Raw genomic sequence first — 15,711 nt, 5'->3', positions numbered from 1 at the left:
AAGTGAATGATAAGCTCATTCTTTGGTGTGTGGCAAAAAGAGTCTTCTTCTTCCTCTCTTCTTCTCTTCTTCTTGCTTGTGTGTGTTTTTGAGAGAGGGAGTGAGTGTGTGTGGGAGTGAGAGATCAACATGGTGAAGCTCTTCACCATCTTCTCTTTTCTTCCTCTTCTATTATCTTCTTTTCTCTTGCGCGCGCGGCTATGGAGGATGGAGCTTGGAGATGGAGGAGGCTTGATGATGCTTGAGCTAGCATCAAGAATCGTGGAGCTACCGAAGTGCAAGAGAGAGGAGGGTACTCGATCGAGCATTAAGGTAAGCTCACTACACTCGTCGGATCGACGGCGCGTTGGTTAGGTGAGAGATAGACATTAGAGCTCGCTTGGAACGCTTGAAACAATAAGCAGTCCGTGGGTCTTGGCGGTTGAGCGAAAGCTCCTACATTTTGATTCCGTTGCCGGGACCAATGGATTCAAGCTTGAGCAAGTACGCGCCTCATATCGAGCATCGAAGTAGGGTATTCATCCCCGAAATGGAGCTTGAGATAGGTAGGAAGTTGGGTGTTTTTGATCTTCAAAACAGGTAAGTACTTTGGGATATTCTGGTTGTTTGATGATTGGAAAACATGAAGAAATTAGTTCAGTATTTTGCTTTCTAATTGTGTTGTGTTTAGAGTAGGTTAACAGTAGGAAATCACACTCGAGAGGCATAGGGTTTGCTGCTGTAAAATAGGGAGAAAATTGGGAAAAACAAGGGGAAAATGGAGGAAATGTGCATTTGAATGTGTAGGAATCGCTAGGAGAGTGATCTGTAGCATCCGCGGAAGGATCAACAGGGTTATAGGTTCTGGAAGGGCAAGGGAATCCTCATTTGCAACCAACTGAGAGAGAGAGAGAGAGAGAGAGAGAGAGAGAGAGAGAGAGAGAGAGAGAGAGAGAGAGAGAGAGAGAGAGAGAGAGAGAGAGAGAGAGAGAGAGAGAGAGAGAGAGAAAGCTTGGGTGACCGTTCGATCGATCAGGGCACGGAGTGACGTTGCTATCGGTGATCCCCAGGTATATAGATCTGTCCCCCATCACTCCAACATCACTCTTGGTGAATTTGATAGTCTATAATCATCAATGTCTTGAGATTTTGGACGAATTTGTGCTCGAAAGTGCGTCGGGCCGGCAGAATCGGATGCCGGATTCAGTGTTCGATTTTCAGAATCGGACGCTCGGACAACCGTCCGATGGGACGGTAGTCCGACCGAGCGTCCGAGTCGGACTGATCGGACCAACCCGTCCGACTCGGACACTCGGACCAACCCCGTCTGATTGGACGAATTAGGACATGTCAGCAATCGGATCACATGCCTGGTCCAATCGGACCACTTGTCCGATTTTCGAAAATCGGACACCTAACCCCCGTTCGATTCTGAGACTCGGATGGCTCAAACTCGAACCCACCTGGTTCGATTCCTAGAATCGGACCACTGGTAAATTGGATGTCCGATTCCCAGAATCGGACACACCTTAGGCAAAAAAAAAAGAGAGGGAAAACATCAAAACTTGACCCCCACGAGCGACTAAAAGTGCAACCCGCTCCAGACTATGGCGAACGCCTTGTAGGCAGTTCCCGACGTAGGAGTCAAGACCAAGGGACAGGGGGACAGTGCTGGAGCACTCCCCAGCGACCTAACGCGTTGAGAACGAAAATCCAACCGGAGGACCTGTGATCGATCCCCCTAGTGAATGGTAAGAAGCGGCGCAGACCCTAGAATCCACTAGAACGGCCATGACTTGAGTAACAAAGCCTATCAGGCCCGAAACGAGCGAGAGTAAGACGCCGAGGAATTGCTTGCGGCACTCACATTGAATTTTCGCACTTGAAGTACACTTAAGAAAGCTGAAAGCCTAATTGGGCACAAGTGCACGAGAAACGACACACTCACCGAGTGACCATAAATTGAGGTTTGTATTCAATAATCAAAGAAACTCACTCAGATAAATCACTCAAGGAACCCACCAATAGGAGAGGACCCAAGACATAGACAAACAATTGAAGCGCAGGGTAGAACCAAGCAAGGAGTGCCAACGATGAGGATCTGTCAAGACTATTCAACCGGATCAACAGCGCAGCGGGGCGCAAGAATTCGACCATGACGGAAGAAAGCTCAGACCATCGGTCTAATGAGGAGCTTGATTTGAGTGTATTCCCAGATGCTATACGGCAGATGGTGAGCAGTTACGATGCGTATGCCCGGTACGAGCACCACGGCAGGACAGCAGATGTAATCATTGCAAACCTAGAGGAGGAGAGAAGGCTAGCCCGCAAGGCATTGCAAGGCATAGTTGATTATAATAGGGATCAACAGGCTAGGAGCCAAAGGCAAGGCATGGAGTTGCATGAGATGCAGCGAGTGTTGAACTTGGCTAGCCGAAACCGAACAAACCATGAGAGAACGCTAGAAGGAGACCTGACATTGAGCGAGCTCCTCATGAAATGGCTGCTCAATAACACCGCAGTGGAGCAGAGTGCCACTGCATTAGCGACGTCTCGGCTCGCAGGATTAGGGGCAAACCAAGGCTCAAAGAGCCAAACCAAAATACCCATTGTTGCCAAGCAGCTCGATAAGTACCAACCGCACGACGATCCATACAGCTTTGTTGAGCAGTTTGAGCAAGTCTGCGAAGCCAACGGCCTCAACGACTAGACTCAACATTCGCAAGCATTCGGGCTTTGCTTAGGTGACAAGGGTAGGACGTGGTATATAAGCCTGGATGCCGCGGAACGAGCCAACTTCAATAATCTCAAGGATCTCTTCGTCAAGAGGTTCGCTAAGCCCGGATACTCCGATAACCTGCTAGTACGCTTGATGAACGTCAAGCAGAAAGAGGAGGACATCCGCGACTACGTGACCCATGTGAGAATTCTCTTTAAGAGAATCCCTCTAGGCGAGTGACCGACTGACAGAGTAGTTTCAACTGTATTCATCAGCGAAATTCAAGACAAGGAGCTATATAAGGCATTAGCAGGCAACTCAAGCTTGCAGCGGGACGTGGTGGCTAGAGTTTTTGAGGAAGCCATCAGAGTCGATGACCAGTTGAAAGAGCGGAGTTCTAGGAGCTCAAATCTAGAAAAGACCAACCCGCGAAGCTCAGAGAGAACGTCGGCCTCTAGCGAGCGGTCAATCCCATCACCCCAAGATAAGGGGAAGGCCATCGAGACAGACCAAGGCTTGTTGGTTGAGGTCAAGATGGAATTAGCTAAGATACAAGACATGTTGAGACGACCAATGTGCCCGCACATCCAATGCGTGTACTGTGGCGGAAACCACTTGCTGGCCGAGTGTCAAGACCCTAGGTCAAGACCTTGCGCTAATTGCGGTAGGTTCGGCCACGATATCGCACATTGCAAACTACCAAGAAGGCTTCCATACTCGCAACCCTACGGCCAGCCTTATCTAGCTAACAGGCCACAACCATTCTTCGGGAGGGGAGCCCCATTGGCTCTACCCGCGCCTAACGATATGAAACCAGCCGTCCCTAGAATGGACATAAATCCTACAGGTATTCCTAGACCACCTGGTCCTTATGTGACCCACCCACCGAGCGACGCTCCAGTACACTACGTGGAGGAGCCGAATGATGAAGAGACCTACATATACCCTTACGTCTCGCATGACGATGAGGGAAACACGGTCCTCATGGATTATCGACCCGTGCCGGTGATGGCGTTAGGACGAGGACGGGGTAGAGGCCTAGGAGGGCAGCCACAGGATCCAGTCACTTATTGGACTTGCGGACACCCCGGTCATGTCTCATCACGCTGCCCTGAAAGAGAGCAGCAAAACAGGGACAAGGCTGACCAAAGGTGCGTAGAGTGCGGAATCACCCATCTTTTCATAGACTGCCCAAAGCGGAAGCCGCCCTCTAGCTCAGCCAATTTGCCATCCGTCCCATTGGGGCTGTTTGGTGTCGAAAACCCCGATGGGGAGGCCATACCTATTCCCTTGCAAGTTATGACCCGAGCCTAAATGAAGCAGGCCGGCATCTCTCTGCCAGGACCTAGCAATCTTGACGCAACCTCGATAGGGAAGAAAAGCCGCAGGCGGAAAAAGAAGAGATCGGAAGCTAAGATTGCACTGAAGACCGAGAGTGCTACGACTCTACCCACGGGGAAGAAAGTCTCAGACGCTGAGGCAGAGACTTCAGCCTCTAAGACAGCCGAAAAGGGAAGCGCTAAGGTAGGGGAATACCCGCATCCGAAGCGACAATTAGAGGCCATAGAAAAGGTGAAGGAATGGGTGAGGGAGGCTCAAAAGCATCTCAAAGACGCTGAACCCATCATAGAGGACGAGATCGATGATCTCTCCAGCATAAGCACGCCAATGTCACCGCCTCAACCTAAGTCGGCCGAAGCAAATGTGCCACAAGCAGTGCCGCTGAGACCAAGCCTAGATGCAATAGAGCCGCAGATCAGCCGCGGCCATTGGCCCGGACAGTCTAGGCTAAAGGAAGGACGAGTATCTAACGATCTCCTGACCACACTAGTGACCACCCCTGTAACACTTAGCCTGGGAGATCTGCTTAAGCAACACCCTGCCCTATCGCAAGATCTTAAGCAGTGGATCGAAGGATCACAAGAGCAGGTCGCGGCAGGCCCTCGAGACTAGGATGCAGAAACACAATTGCCAAGTTTGATGCTGCACTCCGTGCCTAAATCTTTGCACATCAACGCCTTTTGGGAAGGCTCTGAGATGCAAGCGATCCTGTCGGTCCTAGCCCTGGGTGACACAACAAGGAAGGGAATCGTAGACATGGGAGCCGGGTTTAGTGTGCTTAGCCACGCAGTGCTTCAGACTTGGGGAAACCCGCTTGTTGAAGCTGCTAGGTTTAACATCACGCTAGCAAACGGTATGAGAGTGAAGCCATTTGGGGTACTGAAGAATTGGCCAGTGAAGATTGCAGGTGTCCAGTTCTCTGTCGACTTTATAATCATGAAGGGAGTAGACTACGATGTCCTATTAGGCCGACCCTGGATGCGCAACGCTAGAGTCATCGAAGATTGGGGTAACGGCTTGATCTTCCTTGGAAATAGAACTGACGCTGTAAGAATAGAGATGGACACTTGGAAGACCTCACCAGTTGACCTAGACGCCATCTCTGCTATGCTCAAAGGGAACACTCAGGTCAAGAAGCCCTATGGGTCCTTGACCAAGTATATCCCATGCCCAGAGGATGAGCGGGATTGGATGCACGTCCTCGCTACAATTGACTTGCCATTCTCAGACCATGAGGCATATGAGCAGGCTATCAAAATGATCGGCAAGACCAACGAAGCACTCTCTACACCAGTCTACATGATGGCAGCAAGCCTCCATGGAAGGCCTAAGCCTGTTACCTTTCAAGTGCCATCCAACAAAAGGGAACTCCAGGGGGTATTGGAATACCTAACGGACCAGCTGGCTGGCAACCCAGCTGCCAACTTCAAACCACTCCAGGACCTCTTAGAGGATTCCAAGTGGCAATGGACCAGGGTGCACGAGTTGAACCTCATGTATAATTGGGCCCTGGTTCCTGACCAATGATACGAGGCATACCAAGCCCTAGGAGACGACGAGCAGTCGAATGACAAAGATTCCTACGATGAATACGAAGACTGCCAATCCTTCAGTGATGAGAGTGAGGGTGAAGTGGATACCATAGAATACGACACTGAAGGATGAGAAATTGAGCAGATACGAGCAGACACCAAGCCGTAGAAAAGGCAGGCCCTTAGAATGGAGCAAGGAGTCATGCGCATGAAATGTGATCGTGCTTGGTTGGAATGCATAGGAGCCGTTGATCTTGAGCAAGCAGGCCTAGCCCAACCAGAAACGATATCAATACTTAGAACCGAATCACCATCTGAACTGCGGCTACCAGGGGAGACCACCTCTTCTAGCGAAGATGGAGGGTTTGACTCTGAATCGGAAGTTACTTCGGATAGTGACCCAGAGATCCCTAGGCCGCCCATGACCAGACGCACCAAGGGGGACTTACCTGTCCACCTGAGGTGAAGATGGTTGAGGCAGGATAAGGCAAAGCACCCCAGGGATACACGATTAGAAGAACAGCGGAAGCCGCAAGACCTCCCTAATGCTTCACTAAATTCAAAAAAGGGGAAAGGGTAGTGGTTCTGTTAGGTGCCAAGCGTCAAGGGCAGACGAGCGAACCAATCGAAGGACCAGCCAAGGTCAAGGAGGTAGACCTAGCCCTGGAAGCGGAGACACCCCGACAAGTGTTCATTGCCGATGACTTGACTGGTAAAGAAGAGTTGAGTCTTGTTGCTCTCTTGCGGGAGTACATAGACATATTTGCCTGGTCCTTAGAAGAGCTACGGGGGGTACTAAAATATAAAAATAGTAACCGGTTTTCATCAAGACAAGCCGCAATTTCAACCGGGTTTTGGAGAATCTTGGTTGGAAAAAATACACATTTTCGCCTCGCCCTTTGGGGCCCCGGGGACTCGGGGGGGAAGGGCCGGTTCCAAAGGGGCGGTCCGTGGCCAGGGCCCAGCGCCCTGGGCATTCCGGAAAAAGGGTAGAGACGAATTTAATGAAGCTTCTGCGCGGCCGCCTGCCACTGAGAGATTGGACAAAATACGTGGAGTGTTTTCGGAAAAAATAAATCTAGATGAAGTGTCGGTTTGGCGCGCACGGAAAAGAGCCATGAGAGGAGGAATTTAGGAAACTGTCTTTTGTTTATTCGAAAATACAAAAATCCGAGTGTTGTGACTCACAACATACCCATGACGTCGGATGTAACGCCGGTCAAGCAGCGGACCATACCCCATGAATCCAAAACAGGCTCATGCTGTCAAAGAGGAAATTGACAAGCTGATGAGAGCTAGATTCATTTACGAAATTGAGCACACAGACTGGGTCTCACCCATAGTCATTGTGATGAAGAACGGCAAAATTCGAGTGTGCGTCAATTACAAGAAGGTGAACGTTGCTACGAAGAGAGAGAACTATCCATTGCCCTACACCGAGCACATACTTGAGAGGGTGGCAGGCAAGGAAGCCTACAGTTTTCTGGATGGTTTCTCAGGGTACAACCACGTGCAAGTGCATCCTGCAGATACCGCCTTTGCCACGGAGTGGGGCGTCTTTGCATACATAGTTATGCCCTTCGGGTTGACCAATGCCCCTGCCACCTTTCAACGTCTCATGTGCACCATCTTTAAGGACATGCTTCGCAAGGAGTTAGAGGTCTTTGTCGGCGATCTGTGTGTCCATTCGACCTGGATCGAACACTTAGACAAACTCCGCGCAGTCTTTGAACGGTGCCGCTTATATCGTCTCTCCTTGAACCCCTTGAAGTGTCAGTTTTGGGTGAAGCACGGATGCATCTTACGACACGTGGTGTCAAAGAAGGGCATTGCCAACCACTGACTTCTCGAAGGTCAGGGTTATTGTTGACCTTCAATGCTTCTTAGGTCACACATGATACTATCGGCAGTTTGTGCTGAACTACGCGCTGATCGCCAGGCCATTGTACAAGCTGCTGATTGTCTTCGAGTGGACCGAGGCATGCCAATGGGCATACGAGGAATTGAAAAAGGCTCTGACAACAACACCAATTCTACGAGCCCTAGATTGGACCATTACCTTCCACGTACACATCGATGCTTCTAAGTTTGCCATGGGGGCAGTGTTGTGCCAACCTGGTGAGCATAACTTAGATTACCCAGTGAGCTTTGCTAGCAGACAACTCACTGAGGCAGAGATGAATTATTCGACAACAGAAAGGGAGGGATTAGCCATAGTGTTAGCTGTGAAGAAATTTCGGCATTATCTATTGGCCACACCTTTCATCTTCTTCGTGGACCATCAAGCCCTGCTCTATTTAGTGAACAAACCTTGTGCTATAGGACGCATAGCTCGATGGCTCCTCCTGCTCCTAGAGTTCGATTTCTCCGTGGTGATACAAAAGGGAAAACAACATTACATGGCTAATCACATGTCCCGTATACCCACAGAAGCCGCTGGACAAGGCATCATTGACGAGTTACCTGACGCCCACTTATTCCACCTGTCCAGCGAGAGATCTATTTAAGGCTGATCTGACGCCATACTGGGCAGATGACATAGTCCAAGTGCTCGAGCACGGACTACCTGAGCGACCAATAGAAAAGGCATGACTTAGACGCTTGATCATGAAGATCCAGCCCTACCAGCTCTGATTGCAGGCCAACTCTATAGGCTGGGGCAAGACGGATTGCTGCGTAGGTGCGTGTGTGAGCATGAGATGCACGATGTGCTCTTAGAGGCGCACAACGGCATTGCAGGAGGACACTTTAGCGGAGACACGACAGCATGGAAGGTGTTGCAGTCCCAACTATGGTGGCCCACACTTTTCCGCGACGCCAAGCGATTCGTCAAGCATTGTGACGAGTGCCAACGGACAAAAGTCCCGATTCATAAGGATCAAATGGAGTTAACCCCAATTATTGCTCGCCAACCCTTCGAAAAATGGAGAATTGACTTCATAGGACCAATCAGCCCCGCATCGCAGTACTCACAAGCCAAGTACATTGTGGTGGCCCCATGGATTACCTCACGAAATGGGCAGAGGCGAGAGCCACACGAAAAAACGACGCTAGGACGACTGCCAAGTTCTTATGGGAGTAATTGATCTCGCGTTCTGGACCCAGCTGCTGCGACTGACCCTAACCCACCCATCTTACAAACAGAGCCCGGTTGCTGGCTCAAGGAGACTCCCAACCGCAACTATGTACTGTCAGAGCCTCTAGTTCTAGCAAACCTCAACCACCCGTCGGCCTTACGCCCTCCTATGAACGGAAGTCATTTTTAGCACTAGCCACTGACCTTGCGGAGGACACCGGAGATGATGTGGTGGACTGCATCAAACGACTCGATGCCACCTTTGTGTCACTAGCCCTTAGCTATGACGCTTGGACTTGGGTCTATTAGCGGAACCCTTTGCAACAGAAGTGCGCAATATGCCTTGCTCTTGGGAGACTTTCGAATTCGCCTTTGCACAGGCTTCTCGCTCTGCTGCTGAGTTGCTCGGTAGCGAGGTCTCCAAAGAGCAAGCCATTAAGCAATGTCTCATCACGTCATATGATCCATGGACCACTTCTGCTATCACTGACCAAGAGATTGCAAGGTTATCCCACCTTGTTGATACTGGATGACCCTTCTTGAGGTAGTGGTACGCTCTTAGGTTGCAATGGGAGGTTGACGGATGTCGCATGATGACCAACGTCGAGCCATTAAAACGGTAGAGTATGATCCCACCTACGTCGTGTCTACCTTGTATAGAGTGTTAACCACTCTTCGGGGCCGACCCATGGACGAGCATATCACGGGGCATCCCTATCTTGACCGCCTCTTAACAGAGGAAGAGCTCCACATCGCAAGTCGAGTCGAATCTGGTGACTTCCTCATAGATGTCCTCACATACATCACACACGTAGGGATTCGAACCTTTGATTTGGACCGCGTCGCTCAACTGGAATATAACCCCAACTTCTACGCTTGGCTCTTGTACAAATAGAGCGACGCCCTTTATGCTGAAAGCCCTTGGCCTCGCAACCTCCAATCCTGGGACGGATTCTTCTTTTCCAAAGGGGGAAGGGGTAATAAGGTGGAATGTAGTGGAATGCAAAAAATAAACAAAATATAATTTAAAAAGTAAACCAAGTGTGAAACGTCAGCTAAATTTGAAATGCACGGGGAAGAGGTGATGGTAAAAGTCTGAAAGGCAAAGTTAAGGCTATGTTCAATAAAATCTGCTATGCTTTTATTCTTTCAGCAAATTAGTTGTCAAAAGCACTAAAAGTGAAAATAACTGAACTTTCAGGTGGCGATCATGGCAAGCCAGGACAAAGCGGGCAAGCTCCCCTTCTCGGAGGAGGAACAAGTAAAGTATGGCCTCACGGTGGAAACGAGAGCCTTCAACTAGTTAAAGTTCCGCCACGTCTTCAACCTTGAAGACGTGGCCATCGAAGAGCCGGCGGTACGCCAAATCATAGAGCAGTGCCACCTATAGAAGTACCTGGACGTAGTGGGCCAGAGGGTGGATCACACCCAGTGCACTGATTTCTTGCACACCTTCAATAGGAAGAGAGGCACCATCACGGTGCGTGACAATGAAGCCACCAGACATGTGTAGATCGAGCTGACCCCCGAGTTGGTGGAAAGGGCATTAGGGCTCACGAATAAGGTAGAAAGAAAGCCGAAAAGAGACATCTATGCCATGTTGGGAATGGACAAGGTGAAGGTCCATACCAATGATGGAATTAGCCTGGCGGACATCCCTAACCCAGAAATCCATTTGCAGGCAAAGATGGTGTACGCCTTGTTCTCAAGCTAGAGGTACAACAGCATAATGAGCTGAATCAATGTACCTCCGCTTGACAGCATCGCGGCACAAGCGCTGGATGAGGTGAACCTTAATGGGTTTGTAAGAAAAACCATCGAGGCTTCGGCTAAGGCCCTGGCAACAGGAGGAAGAGTCGTGGGAGGGGAGTCCTCGTCGTCCCGATCAACCCGCAAGGCATCATCCTCCAAAGCCTCAACCATAGGGTTTGGAGGTGTCCTTACGGCAATCATTCAAGAAGCACTCGGGCACGGACGAGAAGGAGAAAACAAGAAGGGAGGCGATGAAGGAAGTGACGAGTCGCCGTCACAATCCCTGCCTTACATAGAAAAACAACGAAGGTCGTCAAATCAAATAGAGACTGACGCAGACGAAGAGGGAGAATCTCAGGGCACCCCACAGAGGCACACGGAACAACGAACCAAAGCCCTGCATGGAAAAAGAAAAGAGGAGCGAAAGAAGAAAGAGAAGGAAGATCTGGAGAGGGCTCGAAGGGAGTTAGTCAAGGATGAGGAGGAGAGAAAAAAGAAGACCGAGGAGGAGCTGAGAAGAAAGGAAGAGGAAGAACTCGAGCTGGCCACTCGTCGCTCCATCGAGGAGCAGCACAAAAGAGACGAGGAAGACTCGGAGTGCCCGCACCGAACAGAGGCACCTGGTTCCAGTACCAGTGTGCCGGAAGTCACACCCCCGCCCCTAGCAGAAGGAAAAGGGAAAGATTCGACTATGCCAACTCTCCCCCTCTTCATACCTCCCATGCCAGCCACTCCTATCATGACGACACCCACTGCCACCGCTACACAAGGTCCCACCCCAAAAGTCGATGAGAGCAATGTGGTCACTTGGCTACAATTCCTAGTGGAACGGGAGTTGGCAAGAGAAGCGGCTGTGGCCACCCCAGCATCAGGAGTCAAAAGGGCAGCCACGGCTAAACTGGAGCCAAGGCCGGAGCTGAAGAGGCAGAAAACGGAAGACGTTGTCACCAGCACCAGCACCACCACCACCACCACCACCACCACCACCACCACCACCATGCCCCACCCCCCATCTCCAGCAGGCCAATACGACGAATATGTTGAGGAGCTGCTCTCGCAGTTAGAAAGGGCCAGGAAAGAAAGGAGGACAGCCGTGGAGGAGCTGGCAGCAGAACGAGAATCACGAGCTGCTCTCCAGCTGGAGAGAACAAAGCAAACAATGAAATCGCTGCGCTTAGGGAGGAAGCCAGCAATAAGGAGGCAGAGGAATTAAAGGCCCTGAAGGAACGTGATGCTACTTGGGAAGGAAGGAGAAAAATCTTGATGGAGCGTCTCAACGGGGAGAGGGAGACCAATGCTCACCTTCGGCGCAAGAATGATCAGCTATCTGCAGTCAACCTGGAAGCACAAAGCCAACTTGACAAGATCAGACAAGAGGCTATAGAGCTAGACCAGTTAAGGGAAGAGTAGGTGCGAAGGATGCAGGTGAAGCTGGACCAGCTCAATGTACAGATTGCCGATGAACGCCAGGAGCAGTCCCACCTGCACCGTGAGCTCGAGGCCGAGCAGCAACAACTCATGGCTATGACTCTCCATCAGGGGGAGAGCCTGGAAGATATGGAAAAAAGAGCAAAAAAATGGGCTGATCACAATGAGGGGAGAATATGGGACTTGGCACGTCGGCTAGCCAAAGTCGAAGGAAACAGGGTGCTGGCTGAGAATCAGGCAGAGGCGGCCCAACTCTCCATGATAGCCCAGCAGCATACCTTCCTCAATACATTGCTCCACTCCACTAGACTGGAAGGAAACGAAGCCAATGATCAGCTGCAGAAGAAACTAACCATTGCATGCAGAGCTTTAACAGCAGGCCTGCACGTGCCGTTGCAGCGAGGAGGCCCGCCGCAGAGCCTAGAGGAGCAAAGAAGATATCTTGCACAGGTAGGCCTGACGACGCAGGAAATAGATGAACTCGGTTTCATAGAGGCGAAGGCACAAGAAGACGTGTAAGCAGAAGGGGGTGAACCGGAGTTCGATCTCGGACCTCAGGAGGAGGAATACGTCCCACCACCCCCTCAGCCACAACAAGCGGACGTGCAGCCCCCTGATACGTCTGCTGAGAGAAGAGCAGCCCAGGCTAACCGCAGGAAAGAAATGGTAGAGAAGGCAAGGAAAAAGCTGCATGTTAGACCTATTCCAAGACAGCCTGCCCCTCTCCTATCGCGCCATCAAGATTCCCTTGCTGAATTCCATGCTGAATTGATTATCTGGGAACAACAGGAATATAACCGCGACCCCTTCGACTTGCGCTTTGAGTTTCCCGCTACCTTGAACAGAGTACTGCCCATTCAACTTGTAAATGACGTCATCGCTATGGGTGCAAGGCTCAAGGCCAAGTGGTTAGCGGAGCGTGAGGCCCATCCAACTGCTTGGGGAGCCGAGGACCGCAAATTTTGGCAGGATGAAGTCCTCCAGGTGCCTAGATCAGTGGAAGACTATAATTGCCAACCCATCTGGAGAAGACACATTTTTGACGTCAACCTTGACGCGTGGATGGCATTTTGCAACACCCTCCCTTCTGAGAGAAACTACCCTCTTTTTATGCCGTATCCTCGAAGGGTAGGGGTCGACTTTAATCCGTCCATCCACGGCAGGTTCGACTTTCCCATTATCTATAACACCAATAGCACCTCCCATAGGGATGCCCTTCTCTTCACCCTCCCTGATTTGTACAGCTCTATAGATAGATTTCTTAGCGAGTTCACCTCCTGTCCTGACCCCGCCTTCATAACCACTTGTAATTATCTTAGACTAATTAGGATCCTAGTCCACCAAGAGCCCGCACCCCAAGAACACCACCTCCCACCCCTCTACTTCGACCCCAACGCCATAGATAGCAGCACCATGACTCCCCTCATGATGCACGCTTCTCTCTTGCCATCTTTCTGTGTTGCACTGCTCAAAGATATGAGCGATAGCAAATTCACCCAGTGCAACCATCCCTTCCTTTCTACCACCCCTCTCAAAACCCGCCTCAACCTCAAGGGCTACTTGTTGAGTCGTAGATTCCTTAACAAGGCACCCCGCCCTCTGCCATCCCCTACCCGCCATTCGGATGACGAGGAGTAAACTCCGTCATGCCCTTGTATCACATGTCTCCATGTATATGCCTCTTTATGTTTATTAATAAATTTAAAAAAAAGCACCACAATCACTGCACCTAGGGTTCCCCTTAGCCCCCTTCCCACTTCACACTTAGGACACATCAAGGGCAGGACTTTCAGACCTGTCACCCTAAGACTTGCACCGCACCTCCTGTTGAGAAATAGACAAATTATGTATGCTCCAAGAGGAGCTGTCCTGAATCCCATATGCACAGTGAGGAGAGTGGAACAACTCAAAGCCTATAAAGCATTGTACTTGACTATGAAATGAACACAATATCATGATGCTTGGTACTTTCAGTTAAGTGTCTTGTCATTGTCAATTCTACACAAGATTGTGTTTATGAGTCCAAGCTAATCTATCTTGGAACCTAATTCACTTGTGTAATAGTTTGTCTCTACTTGTCCATGTCATTATGAACTTGGTTTACATCTTTGATCCACCATAGCTTGTGTCATGTCCTAGATCCACATCATTTAACATGGTATCAGAGCCCAGTTGGGCATGGCACAGCTCACACTCTAAATCTCTAGTCTCCCTTCATCTCTAGTGATCTCTAACCAGCCCACATTCAGCTCATATCTTCAGTTTCAACTTCAAATCTCAGTTGGACCTTGTGGCAGCCATAGCCAGCAGCACCCTGTAATCTTGAAGCTCCTGTATCTCACTCCACATACCAAATCTCTCTGAGCTTCTTTCTGGAAAGTTGTTCTCCACCTCACAAATCTTCCCTGTATCACATCAATCCATGAGATTTGTCTATCTGGACCTCAGCATTGTCACTATTGTCAGTTGCTGCCATAGCCCCAGTTTGTGGCCTGCAGGACATACCTCACTTTGAGCTCTCATATCTCTCAAAGCAGGCAATATTTCAGTGTGCTTTCTTCAAGAGGATTGTTCTTCTACTCAAGGAGCTTCTGCCTATCACATCTAAGCCTGATGTTGGATACCTACAAGCCTGGCATTGCTAAAATTCGACGTCGCTGCCATATCTGCGCCTGGTTACGTTTCGCTGATCTGCGCGCGGACTGCAGTACACGATGTTGACGATTATCATGGGGCTCTTGTAGAGCATGGAGTAAGCTACATTTCCATAAAAAAAGTTTCCAAAATGATCAACTCTAGCTCTAGATATCTGGAAAAAACCAGGCCTGGGTCAAAACCCTAATCCAGGAAGCCATAGCCATCAAGGTGTAAGCTCATTTTTCCTTCAATTTCTCATTCCTTTCAACTGAGGACACACACTGCCACTCTTATCTGAGTTTGAACTCAGTTCCCAGCAAGATTGACACTTCAAATCAACAAGCAAGAAGAAGATCAAGCACCGACATTCAATACTAAGTTCAAGAATAGTATCTATTGATACTCAACTAGTGTCAGTTGACACTAACCTCCTTGTGACACTTCACAAATCCCCCTTGCTGGTCTTTTCTCAGTTAATTGGAGCTGCTCAACATGGCAGAACTTGAGCAAATAGCAAAATTCAATGGAGAAGGCTTCCATGCCTGGAAGGAAAAGACCATGTATCACCTAATGCGGAAAGACTTGTGGGACCTGTTTGAAGATGATGCAGATAACAAGAAGGAAGATGATGAAGACGGGTTCGTTGAAGAAGAACAGTTCAAATCCAAAGAATGGAAGAAGATAAATAATAAGGCACTAGGCATCATTGCCTGGGGACTAAGTGATGACGTGTTACATCATATATCTGGCATTAGAAATGCTAGAACCGCCTGGGAGGAACTTGATAAAATGTTTGGTACTCAAGCAAAGAATTCAAAGGTAAAACTTCTCATGCAGTTTTATAAACTGGATATCAAAGACAGTGCTTCTATGACCATACACATTAATAAGTTTAAGAGTTTAAAAACTCAACTTGCATCTCTTAAAAAGAATATTGAGGAAGATGAAGCAATAGCCGTACTGCTTGCAAGTGTAAACAAGGATCCATATGAAAATCTTGTGTCCACTTTGAGTAATGTTCCAAGCCTCACACTTAAAGATATTGAGCACTCACTACTCGATGAAGAAGGCAAAGTAAAAACCAAGAATGCAAAAGACAATGTCTCATCATCTAGGGAAAATCTTTTGTACACCAAAGGAGCTGCTGGACCTAAAGGAAGAGGTCGAGGATTCATCAACAACAATAACAAGGATCGGATTACATGTCACTATTGTGGTAAGACTGGCCATGTAGCCAGTGAATGTTT

The sequence above is a fragment of the Lygodium microphyllum genome, chromosome 14 (genome assembly GCF_053477565.2).
Source record: "Lygodium microphyllum isolate KBCC chromosome 14, Lygodium_microphyllum_v1.1.10, whole genome shotgun sequence".
In the NCBI taxonomy this organism is placed as follows: Eukaryota; Viridiplantae; Streptophyta; class Polypodiopsida; order Schizaeales; family Lygodiaceae; genus Lygodium; species Lygodium microphyllum.
This window is presented reverse-complemented; position numbering follows the sequence as displayed.